General features: G+C 40.6%; 1 long non-coding RNA gene and 1 other non-coding gene across 2 annotated transcripts; both read left to right on the top strand.

Moving 5' to 3' along the window:
- The first annotated feature begins 4,934 nt into the window (after positions 1-4,934).
- On the top strand, positions 4,935-8,321 carry LOC115174899 (uncharacterized). The gene is made up of 10 exons (XR_003871883.1): positions 4,935-4,978; positions 5,563-5,630; positions 5,989-6,021; positions 6,221-6,279; positions 6,477-6,532; positions 6,735-6,784; positions 7,153-7,199; positions 7,367-7,423; positions 7,623-7,661; positions 8,037-8,321. It is a non-coding gene; the product is annotated as an uncharacterized LOC115174899 (long non-coding RNA).
- Positions 5,701-5,900, top strand: LOC115189578 (small nucleolar RNA SNORA74). The gene has a single exon (XR_003876953.1). It is a non-coding gene; the product is annotated as a small nucleolar RNA SNORA74 (small nucleolar RNA).
- Positions 8,322-8,818: the final 497 nt, after the last annotated feature.

Raw genomic sequence — 8,818 nt, 5'->3', positions numbered from 1 at the left:
GGTTCCAATCGGGTTTTTTTAACATTCATTTTAGAACCACTTCAAGAAAGGTCTGTTTCATGTACCCTTTCCCTGGTGTGACGTTTTGATAACCGTGTAAATCCCTCTCGGACAAGGTGACGTTTATCAATATATTTGCCTCTATTTACGCTCAGATTATGTATAAAAGAAAGGTAATTAGCATCAAAGTAGACATCACGCAAGTCTGCAAACTCCTGCATCATCTCTAGCCGACACCTTTGCTGTCAGGCTATCTAGCTAATAGCTACCTTGATCCAAAACGAAAGATATAGAACATTTTAATGTACTGTTCCATATTTTATTAAACTAATATTTCTTAGCTTTTTTTATGCAATTGGTTGTGTGTCTTGTACAACACTCATCTTGGCAACACTCATCTTGTCAATTTAACAGGTCCATGTTGCTGCTGTCAATTGTGAGAAGCACATTTACCACTGCATTCAGTCTGAATCCCAGAATAAGCAGCACAGCATTACACAGGTGGAAAAAAAAAAGCTTGCAAAAACAGTACACCACAACACTTAAATGTGTTACTGAGTCTAGATGGGAAGAACAAGTGAAGGAACCAGTATAGGCAGGGTGGGTTTATTGAGAGAAGATGGAGAGTTCCAAAGTGTCCGAAGTTAAGGGAACATGGAGAATAAAAAGGCACAGTGTGGAATAAGGGGTAGCTAGAGGGATGGAATAAACATAAGTGGTTGCTGCTGTGCTTTTTCACCCCTTGTAGGTCGTTGTCACAAATACCCGGCCCATGTCCAGTCACACTCGGGGTCTCAGCGCGTGTCCCTCAACGTCATTCAGTCTCAGTTGCAGCATTCAAAGCATGCTCATCGTGTGTCTGAATCACAACATTAAAGATGAGTGATCACAGCATTTTAACAAATTGAGCCTTACACAATACAAAACAAAGAATTGAGGACAGCATTTTGTTGACAACATGGTGGCTTATACTTTGTCTACTGTGTGTGAATGATGGAAGAACCTTACCCCCAACCAACAGCTGTAGGTCCATTTTAGTGTGTGGTCACTTAGGCCTGCACATCAACCAGTACTGGGACCATTAGAGACTTGGGATGCTTGCTGTTTGAATGTCTTTGGGTCTGTGTCTATAAAGATCAAGTACAAAAATGGAGAAAGTTAGTCTGTGGCTTAGATTGAGTTTAAAGTTGACACAAATGGAAAACTCAGAAATATGTTGCAACAAACTACTACACATATGAAAGACTGCACCACACAGGCCAGTACAATAGCCTACACATGGAGAAGATCTGAAGCTTTTGTTCCAGCCCATCTCATACATGATTACAAATCAGCCTATCGCCGTGATTAATTATGTTGATTATTTAAGTCAGGTGTTAGAGATGGGCTGGGACAAAACCCTTCATACACTCAATGACTGAAACAGACCAAAGCAGAAGAATAGTGTTCCAGGTTGAAACAGTTTACCTAGTTAAGAGGTGATAAGACAGGCACACCCATTGGTTCTTGAATACAGAAGGTGCCAATAAGGTTTGCAATTTGGCATCAATAACGTAACAGTAATTGTACCTAAAAAAAACAAACGTGAATACCATTTAATTTAAAAACCACCATAGGAGGTTGGACTAAATAAGGTTACATAACCTTGCCTACTAGCTATACTAATGATCTGCTGTCCAGAGGGTAACAGAAAACAGATCAATGTCTTCCCATAGTACAGTAAGCAAACTCATGACTCAAGAGAGGATGCTAATCAGTTGATCGCTGAAACCTCTCAAAAAGCCAGACCAAAATAATACAACTAGCTAAAGTAGCTACTAGTCAAGTAGTACTTGAAATAGTCTACCTACCCCTCACCCACAGATACAAACATAAGAACGCCTTGCTTCACCACCTAAGTTAACTCGCTAGCTATCTAGCAAGCTAGACTGTTGGTTTGTATAAGCCAAAGAAAGTTAAACTACACTGAACAAAAATATAAATGCAACAATTTCTAAGATTTTATTTTTCATATAAGGAAATCAGTCAAGTTAAAATAAATTCATTAGGCCCTAATCTATGGATTTCACATGACTGGGAATACAGATATGCATCTGTTGGTCACAGAAACCTTTTTTTTAAAAAGGTCGGGGCGTGGATCAGAAAATCAGTCAGAATCTGATGTGACTATAGAGTACGAGTCATACTACCCATTAAAACCTTGCTGTCCAATCGTTTCTTCACAATTTTTTCCCATAGGGGATTTTCGAAACACTAAAAATAAGGGCTGTGTTTTGTGACGTTTTGATAATAAATCTCTCTAGGACAAGGTGACTTTTATCAATATATTTGCCTGTATTTACACCACAAAAAAATGAAACGCTAATTAGCTGATAATATGGCTATCATAAAGAACTACAAATGCCATGATCTGGGTGAGATAGCCGAATCGAGGCTGTCTCGCCTGATCTGGAATAACTATCTATTCACAGTTAAATGTAGTTGTTTATAAATTGGCTACATTTCTTTAAATTGACAATTCTGTGAACTGTCTCGTGCAAGGTTTATGTTGACACAATACATATTAGCAAAGGTGTCAGCTAGAGATGACGTGCAGGAGCTTGCAGGGATTTGTAGTCTTGCATGATGTCTACGTTTGTGCTAATTAGCATTTTTGAATCTGAGAGTAAATAGACGTGTATGTTGATAAGTCACCTTGTCCGAAAGAGATTTTTATTTTATTTGTTACCCCTTTTTCCCCCCAATTTCATGGTATCCACATTACAGTCATGTCTCATCACTGCAACTCCCGTACAGACTCGGGAGAGGCCGTGCGTCCTCCGAAACCCAACCAAGCCAAGCCGCACTGCTTCTTGACACGATGCTCACTTAACCTGGAAGCCAGCCGCCCCAATGTGTTGGAGGAAACACTGTACACCTGGCGACCTGTCAGCGTGCACTGCGCCCGGCCCGCTACAGGAGTCGCTAGTGCGTGATAGGACAAGGACATCCCTGCCGGCCAAACCCTCCCCTAACCTGGACGACACTGGGCCAATTGTGCACCGCCCCATGGGTCTCTCAGTCGTGGCCGGCTGCGACAGCCTGGACTCGAAACCATAATCTCTAGTGGCACAGCTAGCACTGCGATGCAGTGCCTTGACCACTGCGCCACTCGGGGGGCCCGTCGAGAGAGATATACATGGTTATCAAAACGTCACAGTAAGCCTACACGAAACAGCCCTTATTTTAAGTGTTTCTAAAATCCCTTATTGGAAAAATGAATGGTGGAAAAACAATTGGAACCATTTCTGTTTGACTGCTAGGTTTCATGGGTATTATGACACCTCCACTGTGGGTCTCTATTTGCCTCATGCAGCGCGACACATCTCCTTTGCATACAGTTGATCAGGCTGTTGATTGTGGCCTGTGGAATGTTGTCCCACTCCTCAAAAATGGCTGTGCGAAGTTGCTGGTTATTGGCGGGAACTGGAACACGCTGTCGTACACGTCGATCCAGAGCATCCCAAACATGCTCAGTGGGTGACATGTCTGGTGAGTATGCAGGCCATAGAAGAATAAGGACATTTTCAGCTTCCAGGAATTGTGCACAGATCGTTGCGACATGGGGCCTTGCATTATCATGCTGAACCATGAGGTGATGGCGGGGGATGAATAACACTACAATGGGCATCAGAATCTCGTCACTGTATCTCTGTGCATTAAAATTTCCTTCAACAAAATGCAATTGTGTTTGTTGTCTGTAGCTTATGCCTGCCCATACCATAACCCCACCACTACCACGGGGCACAATTGCACGCTCCCTCAAAACATGAGACATCTGCATTGTGTTGTTTGACACATTTTAGTGGCTTTTTATTTCCCTAGCACAAGGTGCATTTGTTTAATCAGCTTGTTAATATGCCACACCTGTCTGGTGGATGGATTATCTTGGAGAAATGCGCACTAACAGGGATGTAAACAAATTTGTGCACAACATTTAAGATAAATAAGCTTTTTGTGAGTATGGAACATTTCTGGGATCTTTTATTTCAGCTTATGAAACAAGGGACCAACACTTGACATGTTGAATTTATATTTTTGTTCAGTGTATATAATACCATATTTTTTTGGTGAGAAAACCATCAGTGGAGTTGAAAATGCAAATGTATTTTGCATTTGGTACATCACGCACAGCCTTTTATCTGCAACAAGTCATTTGATGGAAAAATATCTCTGCAGCATATTATTTTTATGTGGATTTTAGAATATTTGCATGAAAATCCCTGTGGCTCAGTTGGTAGAGAATGGTGTTTGCAACGCCAGGGTTGTGGTTTCGATTCCCACGGGGTGCCAGTTAGGAAAAAAAAAAAAAAATTTATGAAATGAATTGAAATGTATGCATTCACTACTGTAAGTTGCTCTGGATAAGAGCGTCTGCTAAATGACTAAAATATAAATAATCTATTGCTAATTTGATAGAAACCTAACTACAGCTGGTTACATTTATTGGAGGTAGGCCTATATGCTATGGGGCGTTCAGGGTTGGATGTCGGTTCAAAAGATGTTTCCCATTCGGAAGTCGTTTTTTCCCCCGAGTTCCCAGTTGTTTTGAACTCGGAAATCTCTGACTTCAGTACGTTCAAGACAACTGGGAACACGGGAAAAAACGAGCTCCAACTCGGGAACTCAAGACTCTTTTTAGAGCTCCAATTTTCCGACTTGAAAATCACTGAAGTCATGATTTGACCTCTTATTTTCCCAAATTCCCAGTTGTCTTGAATGTACCAATAGTCCACGGAAATGTGGACCAGTTAGAAGTTGGACATTTCCGAGTTTCCTTGTTCCGATTACACATGAACGCAGTAATAGACCGCATTTCTTGGAGGTACAGAGCTATCCCACAATTCACTACCGACCATGTATTCTATGGTGCCGAGGAGGACTATAAATTTGCAAGTGCCGGAACAGCGGTCTCTTTGCAGACATGAGGGGGAAAGAGGTGAGTTGTCGTCTATGGCAATAGTTGCTTGCGTTTATGGAAGTTGGAATGGAGCCGGTATTGATATATTATTGGCTGGCTATCATTGCTCCAGCCAAACGCTACGGCGGTTAGGTTCTTTCCGCAATGAAGTAGCTATTTAACGTTACCTAGTGAACAGATGATCGGAAGAATTGAGTTTTAGTAGTCAGGCAAGACAAATGGCTATAACATTAAGTGGTAAGGAAGCTCCTAGCTAAACCTTAGACAAAAAATTGCTGAACCAATGCTGCCTCTAGTACTGGCTAAAATATATCTAGATAAGTAATTTTAAAATGACGTCCAGCTAACTCGTTCAGTTAACAGTTGTGTTGTATTGGCTGCCATTTACTAGTTTTGGCGACAAGTTGCCACGGCTAACTAGCCTGTATGACTGGGCCGTTTCACATGCAAGGCCGAGATGACACGTGGTGCCGTGCAAAAGATGGGCCTAGTTAGTTACTGTAGCCAAGTTGGCTAGCCAGTGTAAAACCGAGATGGATACCATTTGTTTTAATGCAATAACGTTGTCACAACTCATGCATACCTTGTCTTTACCCTCACAGGTTGTGCCACTATTCAGGTCTTCAGACATGGGAGGGCTTCAAATGGGAATAACATGATCCCTTTCAAGGTAGTTGTCTCCCACATCCTTACATTCAAAACGTAAAGTTAATTAGGTTTTCATGATTGGGTTTTATTAATCCAGCGGTAGTCAGCTGTACAGGCCAGCCAATGCCTGAACTAGTGTTACACTGCTGGAAGAGGAAGGCTCTGCTAATGTGGCCTGGTCTAGCAGATACTGTTTTAGTGGCTGTTGGTGCTGAGCTGTAGCAGAACTGTGCCCTTCTGAGAGTGGTCTGCACCTACACACTGGGGCAGCCCTAGTAGAAGGGCTAACAAATATACAATTAAAGCAATCCACGTGAGTGTAGATATTTTATTTTAAGTCCTGACATTAATGACATTCTTTCCTTTGCATTTCATGCAAGCATGCGGACTGAATGAATTGCATCAACTCTAAGGTGAGCATAAATAAGAACTTGGTTTTTTCTAATGTGATGTACAGTGCCGTGATGCTTATTTAACACATCATTCTTATTGTATGGTGAAGAGACTTCCTAAAAAAAAAACTGAGCACTATTTTAAAGCCTGTTACTGTTTACCAAATGCTTTACATGGCTTCAGGTATTGTACATTTTGAGCATTTCCTTTGCATTTCAGGAAAGCATGCTCCATCAACTCCATTGAAGGTGATTCAACTCTATTCAATGTGTTTGAAGGTGAGGATGGCTCAGTAGTTATAGATTAACGCCATGAACATGTACTGTGCATTGATGAGAGCATTATAGCTTTAACCCAGCTTTCTTACTGTTGGTGAAGACATTATGTTCTAACACTGAGCACAATTTCTAATGGCTGGTATTGTCTACACTGTATTTATGTACTGCTCACTAGGGTTCTTATTCCTCTAATGTAGACTAAGCATGGAACTGCTGGGACTGGCTTGATGGTTAAATGGAAAGGGTATTGAAGGTGAGGATAGATGAGAATTGTTATAGCTAAACACCCTAAACATGTACTGTGCACTGATGAGAGCTTTATAGCTTTAACCCAGCTTTCTTACTGTTGGTGAAGACTTTTAAACTCTGAGCACATTGTAAAATGGTTAATATTTACATTGTAGTCCTACACGGCTCGCTGTTGGGCCTTTAGTCATTTTCTTAATTTATTTCAGGAAAGAACACAATTTGGTGGACTGCTTGCATTTCAGCAAAACATATCCAGGTAAACGCCATTGAAGATGACTCTGAATTATTATAGCTACAAAAACATGTACTGTGCACAGCTTTATCGCTTTACTGTTTACTTTTAAACTGAGATTACTTGCCCATCCACAATGCCTTACTGTATACATTGTATTTAAAGGTAATATACTATAACATCTACATTGATTTTTGAAGCCATAGGGCTATTGTGAAAATGCACTGTGCAGTGATGAGAGCTTTAAAGCTTTAACCCAGCTTTCTTACTGTTGGTGAAGACATTATGTTCTAACTCTGAGCACATTTTGTAAATGCTTTTATGGCCTCTAAATTGTATTTGTGTACTCTATGGACTAAGATTATTCCCTACCTCCTGTCTTTCCATTTCAGGAATACATGCTGATTGTTTGACATTCAATGGAGTTGAAGCATAGAAGGTGAGGATGGATAAGGCTTATCTTAATAAAATAAACATGTACTTTGCAGTGAGGTTTTTATCACCTACTTATTGTGAAGAACCCTGAGCACAGTTCTTAATGGCTTGCTTCCTAAGTTATGTATATGTTGCTCATATGCATTCTCCTTTGTCCTCCATTGGGATAAGGTTGACCAAACATGGTGCTTCTTGGACTGGATTGCTGTTTCATTGAGTTGATGCAAGGTAATGCACAAACATCTGAATATAATTTTTGAACGCTAGTAGTATATATTGTACTGTGCATTGATGAGAGCTTAATAGCTTTAACCCAGCTTTCTTACTGTTGGTGAAGACTTTTGAACTCTGAGCACAATTTTGTAATGGCACTTACTGTTTACATGGTATTTACTTAGGACTAATTGGATTCCTTTATTTCTGGTAGACGATGCAGATTGTATGGAATGCGACAACTCCATTGAAGGTGAGGCTGGATCAGATTTTGTGCCGCTAAATGACAAACATGTACTGTGAAGTAAAACAATTATCACCTACTTATTGTTTAGTGCAGAGTCTTTGTAACCCTGAGCACAGTTCTTTCCTGAATTGCTCACTCTACATTCTCGTGTGTATATATTGCTTATTCTTTCTGATTTGTCTTCCAAAGACAGACAAAAAGCAGGAAGCTGTTTGGACAGTAATTGATGCCTGAACTTTATTCAAGTTAATGTACCTATAATTTTTTTTTTCTGGGAGAATAGAACAGGACTTCAGTTCAAGTAGTTTATCTACAACAATCTGACTAGAGCTGAGATGCTTGCATTTGCAATATGTTGAATGTATATTGATGTGTCAACAGGATTGTTTCTTTCTGGACTTGGGTGGTGTACAAAATGTTACATCCTGCAGATGATTCACTAAACTCCAGGCCAGACTGTTTGTCTCAGCCACCATCAGCTGTGTTCACATGGCCCTTTGACACATCCTGGAGTGTCATTGCATAATCCTCTTGTCTTGCAATGTCTGGTTTCTGAACAAATGTACCACATAATGAATTGTTGAATGTTTTGCCTTGGCTATGGTCCCGACTGCATGAACATGGGGACCTTGTCAATCAGTGAACAATAAAATTGACCTTTGTTAATTTCTTGTCATTAATTATAATAGATTTTAGCTAATAGCATTGTTTTTATTGAAATAATGTTAACTGGAAACCAATTGAGCCCTTCACAAATAGGCTGTAGGGATCTGACTGGTTAGTGTGGAACTAGTTTTTACATTGATGGCAGTTTGTTATAGAACCAGGGCCATGTTGAGTAACTGACTTGAAGATAATTTTAATGGGTGATGCTGGTGTGATTGCTTATTCTGCATGTCTGAGGCATGTTTTCTACATGGACTATTTCTAGCTGAACGGCCTTCTGAAGTTCCTCATCTACATCGAGTGAAACGCTTCATGTTCCTAGGTGTGCACATCCCTGACAACCTGAAATGGGCCATCAACACAGACGGTGTGATGAAAGTGCAACGGTCTCCAAACTCGCGAGGCAGAAATGTAGGCTTTGCCCCGAAAACCCTTAGGTACTTCTACAGATGCACCATTGAGCATCCTGTTGGGCTGTGTTGCCGCCTTGTACGACA

The sequence above is a fragment of the Salmo trutta genome, chromosome 3, assembly GCF_901001165.1.
Source record: "Salmo trutta chromosome 3, fSalTru1.1, whole genome shotgun sequence".
Taxonomy (NCBI): domain Eukaryota; kingdom Metazoa; phylum Chordata; class Actinopteri; order Salmoniformes; family Salmonidae; genus Salmo; species Salmo trutta.
This window is presented reverse-complemented; position numbering and strand designations above follow the sequence as displayed.